Here is a 26,564-nt window from a genome sequence, read left to right on the forward strand (position 1 = left end):
CGTCTTGGAGTGAATGAATATTCGTCTGAAACAGGTTTCCAGTCTTCCCTCCAAGAACGAAATGAATTCCAGGTGGACAAGATCAACGACGCATACAGAAGGTATGTCCAAAATACATGTACCACACACACACACACACACACACACACACACACACACACACACACACACACACATAAAAGCATATGAACAATTAGATATGAATATATCACAAATAGACAGATCATTAGACGATCATACACGGTGCCCTTTTATGATACCAACAATACAACACTAACACCAAAACCAATTCCAATGCGATAATCTATATCAATAAAACAGTAGATGTATGTCTGTATGTCTGCCTGCGCATTGAATGAAACTGAGATTAAAAATAATAATATATTCGTCCAAACCCTTTTTTACCAACTCCCGAATTCAACTGTAATCTACACCGACCGTTCTCACTGTCCTTCTCAGCTGTCCCCCAAAAAAGACTGCCCTGTGCTTTTCCCTTCATTCTTTTTCACAGCAATCATTGTTCTCATATGCAAATTAATGCCATATGTATATTAATAAACCGTCTACAGACGAAAGTTTTTTTTTCTCTTTCCTTTCTTGGTTCCGCTACACAACAGGATAGACAGAAGCGCCGACGCTTGTGTAAGCCATGTTTTTCATTACTTTCGACACATGTGTAAACATTTAACCGATAAACTCTTAAACTACTGGTCACATAGCATTGAAATTAACAAGAAATAGCAATCATATACCAAGAATCGTTTATTACGAATAAAATCTTTGTTTGGGTGGATGAATAACGCGCACAGACATATACCAGCAAATTGAAATGTAACATGTTCATTTCAACTTGATTACATATTTCTATTACTTTTGCGCATGCCCAAATTCAATTCATTTCTTGAAGTTGTTCAATATTAAATATTTCTTACCTATCTCTCGATAGTAATATCGGTAGGGAACACAGCTGGAGCGATAAATATTTTGGTTTCGATTCTAGCTGATGGCACTCAAGTTTGTTTTTTGTTTTTTGTTTTTTTACTTTTTAAATTACTACTATATATCAGGCACAATATAATATTCAGTAGAGAATTGGCTCTGTAATAATAAATACGAAATCTGGACAAATTAAAATATCATATTTAAGCGTATTTTCCGACCGGGCAAAGCCAGACACCCTCGCTAGTGTTATATATAAAAAAGACACAAAGAATAAAAACTGTTGTGATTAGTTCACCCTACTGATAATAATAAATTCTTCTACTTATAATAAAGACCAAGAGAATATGTCTCCCGGCGTTAGTATGCAGAAGTCATACACACGTAGCAGTCGGACGGACGTATAACTACACTGTTTATTTTTTGTATTTGTTTTTTATGTTCAATATATTTTGTTTCCACTGTTGTGTCTTTCTTTCGGATCTTTAAGGGACCACAAAGAAAACATTATTTGTTCTATGAAAAGTGCTTTGTTGGCACTTTTCTCAATAACCACGCCTTGGATATTTTTGAAATTTTGCACAAACATTAGTCATGGTGAAAGTAGATTTTTGCCAGAACGGATTTTCCGGGATAACTCTGGTTGCTCCCTTAGGAGCCATTATAGAGGTAAAATTGCCCCTAAATCGTTCATTCGTTCGTTTGTTTGCACTTTTCTCAATAACCACGCCTTGGATATTCCTTAAATTTTACACAAACATTAGTCATGGTGAAAGTGAATTTTTTTACTCGTGGAGAAGGACCTCGCATGCTCAGCTTGTTTAAGTTTTATTCTGCATAAATAAAGTTTGTAGAAAAAAAAGCAAGATCATTTATAATCAAGGACGGACAATTATTACATTGAAGGCAGGAATATGGTCAATATAGGATTGTTCCGCACAGATAATTATCACTAATTTAAAAACTACAAAATAGGGTAAATGGTGGCAATTATGATAAGAGTAACTGTATTAACCTAATGAAGTACCGGATGGAACGATAAAAGTGTCGCCCCAAAAAAAACAACACTACAGCTTTATTTTAAAACAGTACTGTAAGGTGAGAAAGAAAGTTTGGGTATGTACCGCATTGAATCCCGTGTGTGGAGGTAGCCATGTTGACTTGTTTGTATTCACGTCTTGGTCGACCCCCAGGCCCGAAGGCCAGGTAAGTTCTGTTGACTCCCAAGAGAGAAGTTGGAGGGTGTGTGGGGGGGGGGCAAGTCCGTTCCAAGTGAATTTGTTGTCAGTCCAAGATCTAGGAAGAAAGAGAGAGAGAGAGAGAGAGAGAGAGAGAGAGAGAGAGAAGGTATGTTGCTAGTTTAAACTTTTATAAACTCGGTCACGTGACTGGGAGTTAGTTTCTGATTGGACAAGCTAAGAAGAAACTGTATTCAAAATCTCCAGTTGTGAGAATAACTTAGATAGGTAGAGAGCATGAGTTGTACAGTGGCACTTCTCCGATCTCACTTGTTGAACATTGTGTCACTTTCAGACATGATAGAAGGCTCCTATCGTTCTTGGGATTTGTACACAACTGACCAACTAGTAGATGGGCTACAACAAAAAAGGAAAACCGGTTTTCATCAAATAGAACTGGAATCATGTCGTCTTTTCTATGGTGACAAATTTATCGTTTAACCCTGTAGAGAAAAAGAAATAAAATTTTAGTTGTGAGGGAGACAAATCACATTCTGTTAGTAAAGAAATTATGAGTTATTCTCCTTACTAACTTTTATTTTTAGGTGATTAGTTAAAAATGTCTTATATTATCAGATCATTGTTTAAGTTTGAAATAACGTCTTCATTACTAAATGTACAGATTGAATGCATCTTAAGAATACCCATTCTTGTTTTTACCACTTATTATTCTTGGCAACCAAATTCAAATCTTGAACTTTGAGTGAGTTCGTTGCAGGTCTCATCATCTGAATCCTAGGTATGTTGTCTTTCAGCTTGGGACCTATTAACATTTACAACAACTGGACTTTGACAACTGATAAGATTAAAAGTATATATTTTTAACCTTGCTAGTTATGAAAGGCGTGATCTGGACGAAAAGAATAAAAGTGGTCTACAGAGGCGAGACCTCTGCTCCTCTCCGTCTGGCTTTATTAAAAAGTGGGTGACTGTGGCATATGTCTGTTGTGCAAGTGAGCCAAGACTTGAGTGGTATTTGGACGTGCCTTAGGCATGAGGACTTTTTTTTTTTTCAATTTCGTTTTTTACTTGAGAGTCACCACTTATCAAGGCTCGAAGAGCACTCGAGGATAAGAGTTAATGAATGTAAAGTGGTAGTCTAGTAATCCTTAATGGTGTACATTGGGTAGAATTTGATTCTGTATGGGGACAGCTCAAAAAGAACTTGTTTACATTAGATTTGAAGTCTACCATGTTGTATTCAACCAGGAAGCAGGCTAGCATAACAGCGTTCGACAGGCGCGCAGTTCCGGGAAAGAAACTTTGTTCATGGAATCTAAGTTTAGATTTAGGCACAAACAAATAGTATTTGTAGCTAGTCGAGTGTTTTTTATGAAAGTTTGATAAGGAGGGACCATAGATTGAAGTTCAGTCGAGCACTTGCCATGAAAATAATGGTAGATATTAGGATTAAAAACTAACATTGACTGTTTTTTAGTTTAAGCTAGCGTTCAGTTTTCTGGATATTTTAAGTTCATAACTAATAGCTAATATATAAAAGTGATTATTAGGACTCGCTTTTAGTTTGTTTTTCCCATCCCCATTTATTTATGTTTAATCCCCCTTTGGATCCACAATTAGGTGACAGATCACTCGACTTGCCAAAGGTGCGGGTTCCTTTTGCCAAATGTTTATAAACGGCATTCAATAAGGCGTTCGGTTCCGCTCCCTCCCTTTTCAAGTGGCAAATTAGTGTCTCTGCAATAGTTTGATAATGGGGGACGTCTTTTTACTAACTCTGTTTTTATTCATTGTAAATATCGTTTTCATTCTCGAAAACCCCCATGGCATATTTGAAAATAGGTTAGTCACGTGATGAGTTCTTATAGGGATTGTATACAGTGATGGATATATAGTGTGAATGTTGTATTGTGGTGGGAGAAGAGTGTAAGTAGAAACTAGCTATGCTAGCATGGTTAGCTTAGACAATGATTCCCTCCCCTATTTTGGGGTCTTGTGCTACATTTTTCTACAAAAACATCCGGTGTGTATGTTTTTATGAAAATAAATACTTTATTTCCATACGCATCACAACAGACAAATTTATAGACTAAAACAGGAAAGATATCATAAAGGGATTACTTCATCCGCTACAAATGGTTGAAAACATCATTCATGACGTCATAAAGTAGGATCCATTAACAGAAAACATAGTAAACCCGCGACCCAAAAGACCTTGGATAGTCTATGTGGACAGCATTTTTTTTTTACTTGGGTGTCACCACTTATCAAGGCCCGAAGGCCACTCAATGATAAGGGCCAATAAATGTAAGGAGGTAGTGTAATAATCGTAAATGGTGGAAATTGGGTAGAATTTGATTATTTATGGAGACGGCTCAACAAGAATTTGTTTACATTGGATTTGAAAGTTACCATGTTGTATTCAACTCGGAAGCAGGACAGTGGAACAGTGTTCCACAAGCGGGAAGTTGTGTGAAAGGAGCTTTGTCCATGGAATCTGCGTTTAGATTTAAGCAGATAGAAAGTGAGGGAAATCGTTTATAGTGGTTGTAGCTAGTCGAGTATTTTTGTGATGCTTATTAAGACGGAACCCTAGATTAAAGTTCAGTCGAGCACTTGCCATGAAAATAACAATAGAGCAGTAACAGGCTCGCAACGTTTCTACTTATAAAGGACAAAAATCTACATTCCAAATATCAAAATGTTAACAATTTTACCGTTTATTTCTTTAAGTACGTTAAAATGCACAATTCTTGACATCACCTGTTTTGTAGCACAAGATTATTCATGTAATTCTAATATCATTTTTTGAATATATTCCACCCTTAACTCATCCGAACAAAAAGAACTTATCATAAAAAGAAAATAAAAGAATATAGGCATGATTACAAAATCCGAAAAATTAAGGAATATAGGCATGATTACAAAATCCGAAAAATAAAGGAATATAGGTATGATTACAAAATCCGAAAAATAAAGGAGTATAGGCATGATTACAAAATCCGAAAAATAAAGGAATATAGGAATGATTACAGAATCCGAAAAATAAAGGAATATAGGAATGATTACAAAATCCGAAAAATAAAGGAATATAGGCAATATTACAAAATCCGAAAAATAAAGGAATATAGGAATGATTACAGAATCCGAAAAATAAAGGAATATAGGAATGATTACAAAATCCGAAAAATAAAGAAATATAGGCACGATTATAAAATCCGAAAAATAAAGGAATATAGGCTTGATTACAAAATCCGAAAAATAAAAGAATACAGGAATGATTACAAAATCCGAAAAATAAAAGAATATAGGCATGATTACAAAATCCGAAAAATTAAGGAATATAGGCTTGATTACAAAATCCGAGAAATAAAGGAATATAGGCATGATAACAAAATCCGAAAAATAAAGGAATATAGGCTTGATTACAAAATCCGAAAAATAAAAGAATATAGGAATGATTACAAAATCCGAAAAATGAAGGAATATAGGCATGATTACAAAATCCGAAAAATAAAGGAATACAGGAATGATTAAAAAATCCGAAAAATAAAAGAATATAGGCATGATTACAAAATCCGAAAAATAAAGAAATATAGGCATGATTACAAAATCCGAAAAATAAAAGAATATAGGCTTGATTAAAAAATCCGAAAAATAAAATAATATAGGCACGATTACAAAATCCGAAAAATAAAAGAATAGAGGCAATATTACAAAATCCGACAAATAAAGGAATATAGGCTTGATTACAAAATCCGAAAAATAAAGGAATATAGGCTTGATTACAAAATCCGAAAAATAAAAGAATATAAGCATGATTACAAAATCCGAAAAATAAAGGAATATAGGCTTGATTACAAAATCCGAGAAATAAAAGAATATAAGCATGATTACAAAATCCGACAAATGAAGGAATATAGGCAATATTACAAAATCCGAAAAATAAAGGAATATAGGCTTGATTACAAAATCCGAAAAATAAAGGAATATACGCATGATTACAAAATCCGAAAAATAAAGGAATATAGGCAGGATTACAAAATCCGAAAAATAAAGGAATATAGGCATGATTACAAAATCCGAAAAATAAAGAATATAGGCATGATTACAAAATCCGAAAAATAAAATAATATAGGCATGATTACAAAATCCGAAAAATAAAGAATATAGGCATGATTAGAAAATTCGAAAAATAAAGGAATATAGACATTACAAAATCCGAAAAATAAAGGAATATAGGCATGATTACAAAATCCGAAAAATAAAGGAATATAGGCAGGATTACAAAATCCGAAAAATAAAAGAATATAGGCATGATTACAAAATCCGAAAAATAAAGGAATATAGGCTTGACTACAAAATCCGAAAAATAAAAGAATATAGGAATGATTACAAAATCTGAAAAATGAAGGAATATAGGCATGATTACAAAATCCGAAAAATAAAGGAATATAGGAATGATTAAAAAATCCGAAAAATAAAAGAATATAGGCTTGATTACAAAATCCGAAAAATAAAAGAATATAGGCTTGATTACAAAATCCGAAAAATAAAATAATATAGGCACGATTAAAAAATCCGAAAAATAAAATAATATAGGCAATATTACAAAATCCGAAAAATAAAGGAATATAGGCTTGATTACAAAATCCGAAAAATAAAGGAATATAGGCTTGATTACAAAATCCGAAAAATAAAAGAATATAAGCATGATTACAAAATCCGAAAAATAAAGGAATATAGGCTTGATTACAAAATCCGAGAAATAAAAGAATATAGGCATGATTACAAAATCCGACAAATGAAGGAATATAGGCAATATTACAAAATCCGAAAAATAAAGGAATATAGGCTTGATTACAAAATCCGAAAAATAAAGGAATATACGCATGATTACAAAATTCGAAAAATAAAGGAATATAGGCAGGATTACAAAATCCGAAAAATAAAGGAATATAGGCTTGACTACAAAATCCGAGAAATAAAAGAATATAGGCATGATTACAAAATCCGAAAAATAAAGGAATATAGGCATGATTACAAAATCCGAAAAATAAAGGAATATAGGCATGATTACAAAATCCGAAAAATAAAGAATATAGGCATGATTACAAAATCCGAAAAATAAAATAATATAGGCATGATTACAAAATCCGAAAAATAAAGAATATAGGCATGATTACAAAATTCGAAAAATAAAGGAATATAGACATTACAAAATCCGAAAAATAAAGGAATATAGGCATGATTACAAAATCCGAAAAATAAAGGAATATAGGCAGGATTACAAAATCCGAAAAATAAAGGAATATAGGCTTGATTACAAAATCCGAAAAATTAAGGAATATAGGCTTGATTACAAAATCCGAAAAATAAAAGAATATAGGCATGATTACAAAATCCGAAAAATAAAGGAATATAGTCTTGATTACAAAATCCGAAAAATAAAGGAATATAGGTTTGATTACAAAATCCGAAAAATAAAGGAATATAGGCTTGATTACAAAATCCGACAAATAAAGGAATATAGGCTTGATTACAAAATCCGAAAAATAAAGGAATATAGGCTTGATTACAAAATCCGAAAAATAAAAGAATATAGGAATGATTACAAAATCCGAAAAATGAAGGAATATAGGCATGATTACAAAATCCGAAAAATAAAGGAATATAGGAATGATCAAAAAATCCGAAAAATAAAAGAATATAAGCATGATTACAAAATCCGAAAAATAAAGGAATATAGGCTTGATTACAAAATCCGAAAAATAAAAGAATATAGGCTTGATTACAAAATCCGAAAAATAAAATAATATAGGCACGATTACAAAATCCGAAAAATAAAAGAATATAGGCAATATTACAAAATCCGACAAATAAAGGAATATAGACTTGATTACAAAATCCGAAAAATAAAGGAATATAGGCTTGATTACAAAATCCGAAAAATAAAGGAATATAGGCTTGATTACAAAATCCGAAAAATAAAAGAATATAAGCATGATTACAAAATCCGAAAAATAAAGGAATATAGGCTTGATTACAAAATCCGAGAAATAAAAGAATATAAGCATGATTACAAAATCCGACAAATGAAGGAATATAGGCAATATTACAAAATCCGAAAAATAAAGGAATATAGGCTTGATTACAAAATCCGAAAAATAAAGGAATATACGCATGATTACAAAATCCGAAAAATAAAGGAATATAGGCAGGATTACAAAATCCGAAAAATAAAGAAATATAGGCTTGACTACAAAATCCGAGAAATAAAAGAATATAGGCATGATTACAAAATCCGAAAAATAAAGGAATATAGGCATGATTACAAAATCCGAAAAATAAAGGAGTATAGGCATGATTACAAAATCCGAAAAATAAAGAATATAGGCATGATTACAAAATCCGAAAAATAAAAGAATATAGGCATGATTACAAAATCCGAAAAATAAAGAATATAGGCATGATTACAAAATCCGAAAAATAAAGGAATATAGGCTTGATTACAAAATCCGAAAAATAAAGGAATATAGGCAGGATTACAAAATCCGAAAAATAAAGGAATATAGGCTTGATTACAAAATCCGAAAAATAAAAGAATATAGGCATGATTACAAAATCCGAAAAATAAAGGAATATAGACATTACAAAATCCGAAAAATAAAGGAATATAGGCAGGATTACAAAATCCGAAAAATAAAGGAATATAGGCTTGATTACAAAATCCGAAAAATAAAAGAATATAGGCATGATTACAAAATCCGAAAAATAAAGGAATATAGGCATGATTACAAAATCCGAAAAATAAAGGAATATAGGCATGATTACAAAATCCGAAAAATAAAGGAATATAGGCATGATTACAAAATCCGAAAAATAAAGAATATAGGCATGATTACAAAATCCGAAAAATAAAAGAATATAGGCATGATTACAAAATCCGAAAAATAAAGAATATAGGCATGATTACAAAATCCGAAAAATAAAGGAATATAGACATTACAAAATCCGAAAAATAAAGGAATATAGGCTTGATTACAAAATCCGAAAAATAAAGAATATAGGCATGATTACAAAATCCGAAAAATAAAGGAATATAGACATTACAAAATCCGAAAAATAAAGGAATATAGGCTTGATTACAAAATCCGAAAAAAAAAGAATATAGGCATGATTACAAAATCCGAAAAATAAAAGAATGTAGGCAATATTACAAAATCCGAAAAATAAAAGAATATAGGCATGATTACAAAATCCGAAAAATAAAGGAATATAGGAATGATTACAAAATCCGAAAAATAAAGAATATAGGCATGATTACAAAATCCTAAAAATAAAAAATATAGGCATGATTACAAAATCCGAAAAATAAAGAATATAGGCATGATTACAAAATCCGAAAAATAAAGGAGTATAGGCATGATTACAAAATCCGAAAAATAAAGAATATAGGCATGATTACAAAATCCGAAAAATAAAAGAATATAGGCATGATTACAAAATCCGAAAAATAAAGGAATATAGGCATGATTACAAAATCCGAAAAATAAAGGAATATAGGCATGATTACAAAATCCGAAAAATAAAGGAATATAGGCAATATTACAAAATCCGAAAAATAAAAGAATATAGGCATGATTACAAAATCCGAAAAATAAAGGAATATAGGCATGATTACAAAATCCGAAAAATAAAGGAATATACGCATGATTACAAAATTCGAAATTGGAAGAAAAGTTGCAATTATTTTTCCATGGTTTATGCCATGTTTGAGTTTTTTGTCATTTATTTTGTATATGCTCTGTAGTTACATTGAGTTTCGTAAATTAAAGGACTGGTATAAATAAAAGGGTAAATATGATTAAATAAATATGTTTTCCCATAAACATATAACATTTATAAATTTACTATAATTTTACTAGAATATTTTGTCCTTTTCCATTTGTAACAACTAGTCCTTTACTTTTCCATGTTTAAGCTTAACCGTATTATTTTTCATGTTGGCATTTTCTATTGTAATCCATGATTTTTCTAGGCTTCAAGTAAATTCACTTGTTCTTTGTTTAATTTCAGTCTAATTTTTTTGCCCCCATAAACATAACATTCAAATATGTAATAACAATGTACGGAACTCATCTGTTTTCAATAAAATCCCCCTTTCATTCTCTCTGTTTCACTTGTTACTTCACTTTTCGCGAGAGCAGTGAATTGGTAGCAACAGTATTCGCTGAAGCAACGTTGTTGCTATAGAAACCAGTCACAAAAAACTTCGCTCACCTCCTTATGTTTTTTTATGATTTTGACCACCAGTAAATTCATCATAACTTTCGTTTTACTGAACGAAAATTGGAAATTACGTTTTAACAATATAGCTGAGAAAAGGTGATCTATAAACTGTAGTAATTGTTTGAAATTTGGTTGAAAAATGAGTGAAGGGTTAAGCTTTAAAGCTGTTCTAAATGACTAAAACTGCCGTTTTAACCATATATATATATATATATATATATATATATATATATATATATATATATATATAATAAGAGCAAATAGTTAATAAAACATGTTAAAACACTTTGAAAAAGAGTTAAAAACATATTTAATCTGAAAAGGAAACACTTAATAAGTGGATAGTCCTTAATCTGCGGAGTTTCGAAGAAATACTTTCCTTCTCATCAGAGGGTAGGAAATTAGCAAACTGCGGGATCGGATTTTGTATATTTGATGAAACTGCAAGTAAGTCAAAGATCTTACTTGATAACAAAAAGTGGAGCAGATGGAGTATGGCGAAGAAAAAGGTGATTTCACGTGAATGGATAGTCAGGTGAAAGGTAAAGTATTCAATGACGGTAAAATCCAAAAATGTAAGTCCAAGAAAGTGTATTTAATTTTCCATTCGCACAAGTAAAATTCAAGGAAATCGCGTAATTGAGAGATGGTCCAAAATAATCCAAAAGGTCGAAATCCGTTATTATAAGCTCTATCTCCTACTTGGTTTTATCGAGCTTTTACATCTGGTTGAGATTACTTTATAAATATAAATTCTTTAATATTTATAATATACTTTACTTAGTTTTACCATCTTGGATCATTTTGGTAAATTTAATTGTAATTTATATATATATATATATATATATATATATATATATATATATATTTATTTTGTGTACAGAAAGTTGTTAGTTGAGACAGATCATTGGTACCGTCGGTTTCAAGCCCGATAATAAGGCCCGTTTAAAGTATCCTTATCAAGCTCTCTTCAGCCAATATTCGTCGTATATATATGAATCTATTGATTTACATCAAATGTCTCATCTCATCAGAAGAAATTATTTTAGCAAAACATAATTTGTAAGCAGTCGTGAATTTTGCTAGAAAGCTTGGATAAAAGCCTAAAAGAAACAAAGATTAAATAAAGGATATTTCATGGCGAAAATGCAGAAAAAATGCACAATCGAAAATCCAACGCAATGAATAAAGGTATAATCCAGAATCAATTGGAGAGTTTTTAAAATTCCAAAGTAACCATAAATAGAACAAATATATTGTACCTCTACGAAGCCATCATTCGCGAATGTATGAAGTATTCTTGCCAGATCTGGCTGGTGCATCTACTACTAGTCTCTTCCTCTTAGATGGGGTCCAATAAAGAACCTCCAATCTAATCAATTCCACTTTGTCAAATAAGCTCCAACCTCTGTCCCATCGCCACAATGTTGCATCCCTGAGTCTGTTTAATAAGTATTTTAATGGAATGTGCTCTGATGAACGCATTGCACTTGTACCCCTCGATATACATATCCCGGACAAACCCGCTTAGCAACAAAATCACACCCCATTCACTGTTGCGGTCCCTAAGTGCCAGAAAGGTTTCTACTATAATAGTTTTTCCTCTCGAATAGCTAGACTTTAGAATTCTCTTTCTGTTACCTGCTTCCCTGACTATACTGATATGAAGAAGTTTAAATGTAACATAAACCAACATCTTGTTAATCTTGCCTAGGCATGGTACTTGCGTCCAAGTGGCAATATGCCTTGTTGGGGGGGGGGGGCATGCGTAAAAAAAATAAATTTAAAGAAATCCATGAGACGCGATAAGGTAAAATTTATTGCTGATTGTAACAATTCCACAAGCGTACCATACGGAATATTTTTTGGAAGAAATTGTTTTGATAATGTTTACTGAAAATGTTCTCATGCGATTAATATATTTTAAATTAATATATAAAGAGTATTATTAAAATCACAACAGAATATAGGCCACTACTAGAGGAGAAAAAAACTCTGTATGGAACTACCAAAAATTAAAAGATAAATGAAATATACAATACTATGTAGAATAGTTTATAATGGTAGTTCGGTTATTTAGGTCAAACTGACCCAGACATTTAGATCCGGTTGAAAGTTAGGCCTTAAAACAGCGAAAAAGAGAAAAAAAAAACAGCGAAAGACAGTGAACAAAAGGGGGCATCGTTAATAAAAGCTTAAAATTGAGAAGTATATTTTAACGCTAGCTGAAAAGGAGGTGCAAAATTCAATATTATACAATCAATCAATCAATTTAATATTATAAAACCAAGTCTTTACAATCTGTACACTGAAAGTATTTCAAAATTTCAGTATACATGTGTGTGTGTGTGTGTGTGTGTGTGTGTGTGTGTGTGTGTGTGTGTGTGTGTGTGTGTGTGTGTGTGTGTGTGTGTGTGTGTGTGTAAGTTTGAAAAGCCGAGAGCAATGCGAAAAGATCTGCCTGCTTCCCACCGGACTACAACTTGGATGTGTTCAAGTCCAACGTTAACAAATTCCTAATGAACCGCCCCCTTAAGTAAACACTTCATCAAATCTTCACACTAACGTAATGTACTTGCAATAACCCTTATCCCTGAGTGGCTTCCGGGCCTTGATAAGTGGTGATCACTGTGTAAAAAAAAAGGAAAGGAAGGAAAACAAACAAACAAATAGACGTGTGTGTTCGAGAGACGTGTCTAATAATTTATACCTCTTCTCACTATATAATCATCAGCAAACCGAGTTGCAGGCAAGTCGGGAGTACATAAAGTCCGTTGGTAGTATGGAACTGTGATTAATTTCGGGAGTAAAATACCTCCCCTTTTCAAAAAGAAAACAAGAGCATTATCCAAAATGGTGAAAGAGACTAGGACCACAGCAAGAGGCTAGTATCGCAGGCAGAAATGATTAGTTAATTGTATAGGTAACTTGGAGAAAAAAAAATTATTTATTATTACTTTTTTGTTATATTATTTGTGATGATATTTATTTCTTTATTTATTTTTTAATTAGAAAATATTATATTCGTTAAATTTATTATCCTATTATGATAATGTATTTTGTTTATTTATTCATTTGTTTCTTAATAATAGCGACGCAGCCAAAAATTTATCTTTTTATAGTACTGCAGTCAAATTTGGGTAATTTATGGTGTAAGAGAGATAACTGTGCTTAACTTTATTTATTTTTCTTCTATTAACTTGCTATAAATATATTTTATTACTTATATTTTATTTTTATATTAAGGTATAAGGAAGCTAACTGGGCTTAATTTCTTCTATTTTATATATATTTTGTGGCTATAATATTATTACTTTGTTTTTATATATTAATATATTGTTGTGCTTGTTTCATCGTATTTGCTACTTACTTCACTTATGGGCATGATTACAAAATTCAAAAATTGAGAGTATTTTACTATATGAATAAATTTACCTTCTTTTTTTCCTGAAATTGCAGATACTGGCCATCTTCTCCCCTTAAATAATTTTTATTTTTTTATTTTTATTCTTATTTTATTTTATTTTATATTATATATTATATTTTATATTTTATTTTTTATTATATTTTATTTATTTATTTATTTATTCTTTATTTTCTATTTATTTATTATATATTTATTTATTTATTTTTATTTTCCTTTTTTATTTTTATTTTAGTGTCGTTTAACAACTCTTGCTAACATTTTTTAAGTGATGACCTGTACATTTCAGTTGACCTATATTATTTTGCCCTATATATATTTTCGCGCCTTTAACATTTCCTGTCTGGGTCATTTTGACTTTTGTTTCCCTTTATTTTATATTTTATATTTAACTTTATCATTTTTTTCTCTCCTTTCTCTTCCCAGATCTTTTTTATTTATAGTTATGTCTCGGAAGTAGAGTGAAAAGCACGTCTTATTTTCCTTTTATTAATATTATTTTTTTCCTTGTACACATTTTTGTGAATTATTCCATGGATTTCTGCCTTTGGATTATTATGGACCATCTTCTTCCAATTACGGGATTTCCTTGGATTTCACTTGTACAAATGGAAATTCTTTTAACTTTCTTGAAGTTTTACATTTGGATTTTACCGTCACTGGATTTTTTTATCTTCCACCAGACTATCCATTCATGTGTAATCACCTTTTTCTTTACCATATTCCCTCTGCTTAACTTTGTTTTCAAGTAAGATCTTTGACTTACTTGTTGTTTCATCAAATACTTCTGTATGCAAAATTCGATCCCGCATTTTGCTAATTCCTACCCTCTGATGAGAAGGAGAGTATTTCTTCGAAACTCCGCGGATTAAGGACTATCCATTTATCTAGTGTTTCCTTTTCAGATTAAATATGTTTTTAACTCATTTCAAAGTGTTTTTTAACATATTTTATTAACTGTTTACTCATATTATAAGCTCTATTTCCTATTTGGTTTTATCGAGCTTTTATATCTATATATTTTATAAATATTAATTATTTATTAATTAATTTATTTATTAATTAATTTATTTATATCTATATATTTTATAAATATTAATTCTTTAATATTTATAATATACTTTAATTTTACCATCTTGGATCATTTTGGTAAATTCAATTGTAATTTTCATTATATATATATATATATAAATATATATATAAATATATATATATATATATATATATATATATATATATATATATATATAATGTAAAGCTGAACGTCAGTGTGTGTGTGTGTCTGGTCACGAATAGGCTACTATATGGTTGGGTTGACTATTATAGAAAACTGATCACATATAATGATAGATGTATTGAGACACAGGAATGGGTATGTTTGATCTGGCATAATGATGATTCATTAAAATTGTGGGGTCTGCGTACGCGCCTGGTCGTTTATAAGTGTTTTTGATATAGATGTACATAATAATACTTTTATAAGTATGTTTTAACTTAAATAGGGATGATATAATAAAATTGTGGGGTCTGCGTTCGCGCCTGGCTTCCATAGAATGGAAATAGGCACAAACTTTAATAAAGACTTTTCATATCTTTCTGCATAAGTATGCTTTGATAATTATGTTTCAGTTTGAAGAAATATGGTATAATAAAATTATGGGGTGTTCGTTCGCGCCTGACCTCCATAGAATGGAAATATGTCACAAAATTTAACAAGGTTTTTTAATATAGGTCCATATTGTGATAAGTGTTTCAGTGTGAACAGGTATGGTATAATAAATTATGGGGTTTATCTATTTTATTTTTACTTTCATCATATTTTGCTTTGGTTTTGATACCCCCAAATTCGAAGCTATCTCTTTACAACCCTTCCATTTCATAACCTATCATACTTTCATAAATCAGAGTCCATTTTCTGTAGGCTGTTTTTGAACCCAGTCAACGACGGGTACTTTTGCTAGTATATATATATATATATATATATATATATATATATATATATATTGAGCTTTTATTGAGATTCATATATATATATATATATATATATATATATATATATATATATATATAGATATATATAGATAGATAGATAGATAGATAGATAGATAGATAGATAGATAGATAGATATATTTGCTTTGCTCGGCCCTATGTATTGTTCATAACTTTATGTCCATTTGTATATATATATTAAAAAGTTTGACTCATGTCCAGGTAACCTATATCTAAAATTTCAAGTGTTTACCCCCAAAATTGGCAGAGGAGTTTCGTAGAGTCTGTAAATGTTTATTCTTTCAACTTTGACCTCTTAGTAGCCAAATTTTTGCCCAAAAGCTCGCTACATATCTGAATATCGTTTATGTAAAATTTCAAATGTTTAGACCCAAAATTGGCTGAATAGTTTGCTAGAGCCTGCAAAGGTCAAATCTTTGGATCTTTGACCCCTTGGCAGACAAATTTTCGGCCAAAAACCGATTAAAAAGCTTGCCCTATGTCTGAATACACTTTATGTAAAATTTCAAATTTCTTCTGCCTCTTTTGCCTTCTAAGATACCCTCAAGGCATAACTTTGACAGGCCAGTGATTGATCGTTTGAGATGGCCAAAAAGTTTAAGAATTTTACTTTTACTTTTATCAAATAGAAAGGGTAGGGAAATAGTTTGACGGAGGGTGGATATTTTGTTTGTTTGTTTGTTTTTCGATCAGGTGATGTCTTGCAATGAAACACATTACGTGATTTTAAAACATCTCAATGCGATTGGCTAATTGTTTAGTCCATGTTATACAATCAACGTCATATAAAACTACTGGGAGGACATAAGTTTAATAAACTTTTACTTTAACAGTTATCGGCACCCGTTTTGATTTTTGAATGGTGCTGTGTTTTTAGAAAGCCGCTCAACCCAACCCGATTCTGTGTTTTAATGTCATCTCGTGATCACTGGAGAAGGTCAGTTTATGCCCTAAATAAATGGATTGGGTGACCTGCTTGATTGGTTTACTGTGAATAGTCATGTTTAGGTTAAACTGTGATTTAGCTGCACACATACTGTTCTGTGTTGCACTAGCTGCTGTTATGCTTAAGACAGAAAAGACTTGCCAAAGCGGCGTTTCTATAGGGGACAAATCCTCTCCAACCTCTCCTACGCTGATGGCATCGCTTTTGTTAATGAATGCACACATAAACTTTGAGTTTTTGTTGATGTATTAGCAAAGAATGTAAAGGAGATAGAATTAGAAATAAACCCAGAGAAAACAGAATGTATGTCTACAGCTAAAGAAAAGTTTAACATTTCATTAAAGTACTTGTAAAACAAGCACACGAATGCAGCGTTTGGACAAGCGTTGGAGCTTGGTTGATATTGGAGACTCTTTTTTGGGGATCCTGTCTCTTCTTTCTTTGCACTGATAAAATTTGGAATTCCCTCCCTGCAAAGTGTAAGAAAAAAAAAACCTGATAAAGTTCCTAATATAGAGTTTTCTATACAATAAATTTTCTAAATGCAGACGTAAACAAAATACGTTGACATCCTCATCTTTTTTACAGTCGAAACACGAGCTTCTTGCAGCAGAAGAAACCCAGGAAATTCCAGCCCCTAAGCACGTGAAGTCTTTGTGCCAAGTTGAATATCACCTTCGGATAAATCCAGCTTGTTTTGTTTTGATGACAGAAATTTAATCTCGTTCAGAACGGCTTTGGGGCTTTGTCGTCGAAATAGCCAATGAATAATGCATGGCTATTAGTTACCACGGGGCAGTCGCGTTTGCTATCAGCCTCAGCTTGATCGCAAATATTGAATTGTTTCAGTTGTTACCAAGGCAACGTTCAAGAAAATAGCAAACACACCATACACCTTTTGCTCCTCGTGTGTCCGTTCTATTGTTTAAACAAAGACAATGGCGATGGCGGATGTCTTTTTTTACAAAAGAAGTTACCACTTATCAAGGCCCGAGAGCCATTCAAGGATAGGGGCTAATGAGTCACGGTGGTCAATGGGACAATATCGTAGTAATCGTTAGTAGAGGAAATTTGGTAAATTGAATTATTTAAGGGGACGGCTCATCAAGAACTTGTTTATGTTAGGCTTGAAGATGATCATATTGCTGGAAAGCAGGGAAATGGAAGAGAGTTCCACGCGAGTGCAGTTCTAAGAAAGAAACTTTGTTCATGGAATCTGAAAAAGAATAAGAAAACACGGCTACTTCATCTCTGTCTCTACTATAAAAGAAATTTGATTGTGCGTGGGGGGGCGTGTATGTGTGTATGTGTTGCGCGTGTGTGTATGTGTGTGAGAGTTCGTTCCCTATGGACTTGAAAACAGCGGGGCCGATTTTTATGAAATTTCACGCAACGGTACTTTATGCGTCTGTCAGTGTAATTAGATGGGTTTTGTATCGGCATGTCTTTGATAATAATCGATAATCAATAATCGATAATCGATAATCGAAATAATCAGATAAAAGAAGGGAAGGCGATTTTGATCAAAGTTGACACCTTACACAGCTTAACATAACAAATGCATTTGAGAAGTTTTATTATCACACAAGCCGAAAGGCCAGACATCTAAAATCAACAGTAGATTCTTTGATATGAAAGCTGCGTGTTTGAAATGAAGGTTTCTGTCTAAAGTACAATTCCACCATGATATTGGCTTTTTCATTTTAAATTTAAATTCAAGCCATTATCACCGCACAAGCAGTAAGGCCAGGCATATAAAATCTTTGATATGAATGTTTCTGTTTAGAGCACAATTAAACCATGTTACTTGACTTTTGCATTTTAAACTTTAATTCAAGCCATTAAATATAAGTATCAACTGCAGGTTCTTTACAGTGCAATGTAGACTAGAATGTATTGTGGATTAAGTCACTGTGGGAGGGGGCATTGAAAGTTTCCTCTCGGTTCAACTAGAGAGGAAACTTTCAATTGATTTCATTGAAAAATAGATGATTTCTGTTCATAATGATGAGTCACCGCTCGTTAAAGTCGAAAGGCCACTTAAAAATAAAGGTAAAGGAGATTGTAAATTCGATGCAGAACAATGCTATGAGAGGATTTAAAACAATGAGTGAAAGTATACGGCATAATCACATTAACGCACTGATTCTCATTAAACCATCGAAGTTGAGCAACATTGAACCTGGTTACTACTAGATGGGTGACCTTTTGGGAATACCAGGCGCTGCATGTAGGGGGCTGTCGACATCTCCTCGCATGAACAAAAAACATAATGTCATTATCTCCCCTGAAGGAGATATGCGAGCATCTGGAGACAGCATGTGAATTTGATATTCCTTAGAAACTTACTTCTTCAAGGAAAGCTGGTTCAACCCGCCTAGGATGAGTGTTGATATTTTTTAATGAGTGACAACTGCAAGTTTTTATTACTTAAGAGGACAGTTAAATAAATATTTGCTGCCATGAGACTTGAAGAAGACTATGTTATAGTTATCAGTGAAGCATTACTGTGGGTTTGTGTTCCAAGGATGGGAAGTTTTTTTTGTTTTTGTTTTTTTTTATTACACTTTCACCCCAAACAAGGCACGTTGCCACTTTGATGTAGAGGGCTACTATTAGGAACCTAAGTTGCAGGGGTACTATGTAGGGAGTTGAGCAGCAAGATGTCTGTTTACATTACACTTTCACTTCTGCATGTCAGTACAGTTGAGGAAGTAGGAACCCAGAAGAGAATTCCAAAGTCCTGCAATTCTGGGAAAGAAGTTATTAGAGTAAAAGGCTTTCTTACATCTATGGATCTCAACTGTGTAGGAGTGGGACATTACGTCGGTGGGACAGGGCTGAAGCTTAGATGACAGTTCAGGACCTACTAGGTTGGTTACTCTCTTTTGGACCTTGTCCAGGAGCGAGAAAGAAACTCCATTCAGGAAAATTCCATTTGGTTCTAGATAAACAGAGAAAGAGAGGAAACGTCTTAGCAGTGGTGGTAGCTAGAACAGCGCTTGTTGTGAAGCTTTTACATGGTCAACCATAGATTGTTGCTCAATAGAGTTTGGTTGTTTTATTCTAGGGCATATCAACTTTTTAATTCTGAGTCCAATAATTTGAGGAACAGTCTTTATGTTACAAGTTCCTTATATCCTTTTTTTTTTCAATTTTCACCCCAAACAAGGCACAACGCCACTTTGAAATATCGGGGACATAAGTTGCAAGGATATTATGAAGAGGGATGAGCAGTAAGATGTCTGTTCACATTACACTTGAACTTCTGCATGTCAGTACAGTTCAGAAAGCAGAATCTTGACTGTGAAGAGGTGGGATTTAGCTGTTTGTCGGGTTTGTTGGGGGTATTTACGTTAAAGAGGTACAAGTGTATGGAGTTTGTCAGAGCATTCACCGTTAAAATACTTGTAGAACAGGCAGAGGGATGCAATATTTCGTCAAAGGGACAAAGGCTGAAGCTTAGATGACAGTTCAGGGCCTACCAGGTTAGGGACTTTCTTTTCAACCCTGTCCAGGAGTAAGAGACTAGTAGCAAATGCACCAGCCCAAATGTGACAACAGTACTCCGTACATACATACATACTCCATACATACATACTCCACCTTCTTCACAGCAGCCTTAGCAATGATCTCAATGTATCTGTTCCAACTCATGTTCACAGGGAACATTAGGCCGAGTAGTTTAAAGGAAGTACTTTCAGGTAATGTGCTTTTTAGCCATTGCTATTGGTGGTAGAGAAGGTTTCTTGTAATTATTGAAGGAAACAAGCTTAGTCTTGGCAGCATTGAATGTGACCATCCATTTTTGTCCCCATTCCACAAGATTGGAGGTCATTCTCTAGTGTTTCTGCCATTTCCTTAGATATGTGTTCATTTGTTTTCCCCTCGTGCCTGTTATAGAGTGTGGTGTCATCAGCAAATGTACCCATCTCAGAGATAATTTGTATCGGGGAGGTCATTTATAAATAATAGGAATAATAAAGGTCCAAGGATAGACTCCTGAGATACTCCTGTATTTATATCATATTGCTTAGATGTACGACTCTCGAGGACAACCTGGATTCTTCTCTTACTTAAGAAGGATTTAATGATGTATTCTTCCAGTGATACCATATGATCTGATTTTCCCAAAAAGACCATCGTGCTATACCATGTCAAAAGCCTTAGATATATCTAGGGCTACTGCTCTACCCTCTACTGCCTTGTCCAGAGATTACAGTTAGGATATCTGCTGTGGAACGGGGTTGTCTAGATCCATACTGATGGTCTGTCAGAAGTTTAGCAGCTGTAAGGTGATTGACTAGAGCTTGATTAATTATGGACTTAAATATTTTGGCAAAAAGCAGGAGGAGGTTAATGAGGTGATAATTTAATGGGTCAGTTCTTTCGCCAGAATTCTTGAAAACAGGTACCACAGAAGCAGTTTTCCAGCAGTGATGAAAACAAAATTCGTTAAGGAATTTATTGTAAAGTATGGAGAGAACTGGAGCAACCTCAGCAGAGCATTTTTTTAATAGCACATCTAGGATGAGATCGGGTCCACATGCTTTCGAAGTGCCTAGGTTTTTTTATGATACCATGCACCTGAGAAGGGGTGATTTTCAGATCATCTAGTGTGGCATCTGTCCATAAAGGAAAATCAGGGAGGAAGTGGAGTTTGAGGCAAACCGACTGGCAAACATGTTACCCTTCTCGGTTGCCGTGCAAACAACCTCATGTTTGTTTTGATAGTGTTGTCTTCCCATTATTTACTACACTGTTGTAAATTTTCCAAAAATCATGGTTTCCTAATTTCTGTGCTTCGATGCGTTTTCTGGTGGTTTCAGAATATTCTCTCTTAGCTGTCACTATTTCTCTCTTACAATTATTCTGAGGTTCTAAAATCTTCTGTCTGTTTAAACTGGATTTATGTCGGTTAAATCTGCGGTACACATACTGCCTTTGAGCAATGGCAACTGCACAAGTAGAAGTAAACTATTGGGATGAGTAGGGTTTGCTATAGATTTTCCGCATGGTAACATGTGCTTCAATTGCCGTTTGAACCAGCCAGCTTTTTTATAATACCTCGTTCAGTTATGGGTCGAGAATTTAGGGCGATCAAATATTTATTCATGGAGTTTGGTTTGGTTGTTTTTGTTTCGTTTTTTGTTTTTTGTTTTTTTACAGTAAATCAACCTTTTCCGATTATTTAATGTTGAATGCAATAATGTTGGAAAAAAGGTTTTATGCTTCAAATATTTATTCATTATGTTTGGTTTGGTTGCTTTGTTTTATCATATCAACCTTTTCCAGGTTATTTAAAGCCAAATCGTGTTATTTTAGTAAAAGTTTTTGTGCTGTAAGTTCTTTATATCTTCAAATATTTATTCATGATGTTTGGTTTGTATTTTTGTTTTTGTTTTTTTTTTGTAGAAGAAAAATGTTTTTTAGTTTTTGAATTTACAGAAGGGAAAAAAACAATAATATCAATGCTTATTGCATTTTTGGTGAGAAAGCCAGTATCATCGGACACCCTTACAATAACACCAGATGTTCTAATAGACATTACCACTCCAGTTGAAAGTAGACTTGGGAGCAATGGTAACTAAGGAGCAATGGTAACTAAGGAGCAACCCCACATTCCCTGCAGCCAAAAAAATCGGTCATTACTCCCACTCTTCTGGTTTTTAATATCCATATGTAAAAAAAAAAATATTTTTTCCTTATAATTTATTTTAACTTAAACCATTTGAAGATATGTATGGGTAGTCTTTACCCCATCTATTGAAACAACTTGTAATGAATTAAGTTAAGGTTGAAAATAGTAATAAAAACATATTTAGCTCTACTAACGTATTGAGCACTTTTTCCTTGTTCTTTTTTTACCAAATATGCCTCTTAATATATTCTCAACAACTCGTTGAGTAACATGGGCACATTATTTTTTCAAAAATGTATTATTTAGAAATGAACACGTCCTCAAACACGTCCTCAAACATGTTTCTAATCTCCTAAACTAATGAACGAATTACTATGAATTTTGGAATATATATTCTAATGAATCTGATAAGTAAAATGGGCGCATCATCATCATCATCATCATCATCATCATCTCACTCTCATAGAAACTAGAAGTAATTGTAAGAAAGAAGTAGCGACAGCTAAGAGAGGATATACCAAAACCACCAGAAAATCTACAACAGTAAATAATGGGCAACAATTCACCCAATATCCAACAATCAGGAGGTTGTTTGCCCAGCAACCGAGAAAGCTAACATGTTTGCCCGTCAGTTTGCCTCCAACTCTACTTTGGATCCAGCAAAACCCTTTTCCTAAGTTACCTTCTATTTTTAATTATCAAATCAATTATATACATGTTGAGATTTTTATTATTATTATTATTATTATTATTATTATTATTATTATTATTATTATTATTTTTGTTGTTATTATTATTATTATTATTATTATTATTATTATTATTACTACTATTATTATTATTTTTGTTGTTATTATTATTATTATTATTATTATTATTATTATTATTATTATTATTATTATCTATATATTAATACAATAGCGTGTGTGTTCTTTCCGGCAAATTTGATTGGTTGAAATTTTATTCTGGAATAGACATTTAATTTTGGAATACATTTACGAACGCTCTAGGTTCTATTCGATTAGCGTGTTCTCACTGCTATGTCTGTTTTTAATTCTATAAAATTTAGGGTTATATCTTTCAAAAGTTGTTAAGAAATAATTGATTTTAAGTTATTCCATAATAAAACAAAACTATAACACACATCTCTCGGCCGGCGGGGGACAAAAAATTGAGCAGTTATTTGTTTTTTTTTCATTGTTTATTTTTCTTTACATCTGTTTATTGAGAGAGTGAGAGAGAGACACAGACAGAAAGAGACAGAGAGACAGAGAGAGAGCGAGAGAGAGAGAGAGAGAGACGCGGATGTCTTTGTTCATAAAATATTATTGCTACTACTAATTGCTATAACAAGTAAACAAAAGACTGAAGTTAGCAACACGTTATTAGCGAAACGAAACTTGTCTTGTACATAAAATATTTTAATAAAAACATTAAATCTAAAATATTTATTTTTATATATATATATATATATATATATATATATATATATATATATATATATATATTAAATGACAGTTCCTTTTTCTAAATAAATTATTTTTATTACAACATTGTTTTAACTAAAATAGTTTCATAAAAAACTGTTTTTGGTACATAAAATATTTTATGTACTCATGCAGAGAGTGATCCAGACGTAACTGAATGTGCTGCTGCTATTGCGCACAGAAATCACTTTTTCCACTGCTTCCAACGTAATAGATGTATGGAAACTAAAGCTGCTTTCAGGACTGCCAGCAACCATTGTAAGAAAGTAATAAAGAACGCAAGAGAGTTGTATGCTCAGTCCGTCAAGTCCAAAGTAGCTGAGCAGCGGCTTGGTTCCCACCAGTTTTGGCAAATAGCAAACAGAATCCTGAACAGAAGCATGTGCTCTATCCCAACTATCATCAGTGGACCTGAGGTAATCTCGTCAGCATCAGCCAAAGCAAAACTCTTTGCCAAGAACTTTGCAGCTAATTCTACCCTTTGCGACCAAGGCCACCAACCCCCAATATTTCCTTCTGTATCAGAAAACACGCTATGTGATATACATATATCTGTATGTGATGTTGCCAAGCTAATCAAAAACCTTGATTCCAGTAAAGCAACCGACCCTGACGGTATTCCAATTATAGTACTCAAAAAACTTCAACCTGAACTAGCGCCCATACTTACAAAACTGTTTAATCGCTGTCTTAAGGAGAATGGCTTCCTATCACCCTGGAAAATCTCATCAGTATGCCCTGTATTTAAGAATTCAGGTGATCACTCATCCCCCTCTCAGTACAGGCCAATAAGTCTCCTATGCGTCATGAGTAAGTTGCTGGAATCTGTGTTACATACAGAAGTAATCAAACATCTCAGCAAAAATAACCTTCTTAGTGATACGTAATATGGTTTCTGTTCTGCTAGATCTACAGCAGATATGCTTACAGTTATATCGCATAGGATTAGCAAATCCCTCGACAGAGGCAACCTTTCTAGGGCAATTGCTCTTGACATATCTAAGGCCTTTGATAGGGTATGGCATAAAGGTTTACTTCACAAGATCTCTAGCTATGGTGTAGCTGGAAATGTCTTCTCAATTATTAAATCATTTCTTTCTGAAAGGTTCATAAGAGTAGTAGTTGAGGGGCAAAAATCAGAAGCTCACAGTATTAATGCTGGAGTCCCTCAGGGGTCCATCCTGGGCCCAACTCTTTTCCTGATCTACATTAATGATCTTCCAAATCACATCCTTACATCAGTTGTACACATTTATGCTGATGACACTACCATTTATGGTAGCACATCTAAGACAGTAAACGACCAAGTTCTCTCCGATTCTCTCTCCTCTGATCTTGAGCACATGGTTCAATGGGGAAGGGAGTGGCTGGTTACTTTTAATGCATCTAAAACCAAGCTTCTCTCTTAACATCATCAACATTCTGATCCACATCTGGCATCAATTGAAATGAATGGCTCTCGTCTTCAGGAGGCCTCAAGTTTTGACAAGCTTCTGGGCTTGACCATTACTCCTGATCTTAAATGGAACACGTACATCAAATCTGTTGCCAAAGCCGCTGGAAAAATGGTGGGATCTTTCTAACGATCCAATAGATATCTCACTTCTGATGCAAATCTCTATTTATATAAGAGCCAGGTACGTCCAAGGATGGAATACTGTTGCCACATCTGGGCAGGAGCTGCTAGAAAGGACTTGTCCTGTCTTGATAGAGTTCAAAATAGACTTCGTAGCCTCGTAGGAGATGTCCTTTTCTCTTCCCTGCAACCTCTATCTCACAGAAGAGATGTTGCGAGCTTGTCTCTGATGTATCGTAATTTTCATGGAAAGTGTTCGACTGAGCTTCAGTCTATGGTCCCCCCTCACCAAGCTTTCACAAGAAACACTCGTCTAGCTGTAAACACTATCAATAATTCCCCCCAACTCTTTATCTGTGCCTAAACCTAAACGTAGATTCCATGAACAAAGCTTCTTTCTTAGAACTGCACGCCTGTGGAATTGTCTTCTGTTTTCCTGCTTTCTGGCTGACTACAATATGGTTGTCTTCAAGTCTAACATAAACAAGTTCTTGATGAGCCGTTCCATATAAGTTAACAAATGTACCGAATTTCCATTACTAATGATTACTATATTGTCCAATTTCTACTGTACACTCTTTAACCCTTATCCTCGAGTGGCCTCTTGGCCTTGATAGTGTGGTGATGCCTGTGTAAAAAAAAACAAAAAAACCTCAGAGTCCGCCTGGCTTTCTCCAGAACATCACGTCAACAGCCGGAGTAAGCCGAGCGTCGCCAAGAAAATTAAGCCGAGCGTCGCTGATGAAAGCATAACAAGACAAGAAAACTTACGTTAAATTTTAAGTTTTATTATTTTTGTAAAGAAAAATGTTATAACAATATTTTTTCTTTTTTTTTTGCTATATATATATATTTTAAAATAAATAATGTTAAAGATTTTTTTGTCCGAGAAAAGGTTTAGAGGTAAGTCAAATAAATACTTTCAAGGAATTTTCTTTGTGATTTTTTTTTTTCAAGAAAAATTTAAAACAATTTTTTTATTTTTGTTTTTTTGGGTGTTATTCTTTTTCTTTTTTTTTCAAGGAAAACCCTGAGAACAAGAAAAGTTG

General features: G+C 33.0%; 1 long non-coding RNA gene across 1 annotated transcript in view; it reads left to right on the forward strand.

Annotated features, from left to right (window-relative positions):
* Positions 1-2,008: 2,008 nt before the first annotated feature.
* The window catches only part of LOC145248316 (uncharacterized), a 45,671-nt gene continuing 21,115 nt past the window's right edge, over positions 2,009-26,564 (forward strand). Inside the window, exon 1 of the long non-coding RNA XR_013863361.1 lies at positions 2,009-2,145. This is a non-coding gene — a long non-coding RNA (uncharacterized LOC145248316). The remainder of the gene's footprint in view (positions 2,146-26,564) is intronic.

The sequence above is a fragment of the Euprymna scolopes genome, chromosome 26 (assembly GCF_053919585.1).
Source record: "Euprymna scolopes isolate OS-2025 chromosome 26, ASM5391958v1, whole genome shotgun sequence".
NCBI lineage: Eukaryota > Metazoa > Mollusca > Cephalopoda > Sepiida > Sepiolidae > Euprymna > Euprymna scolopes.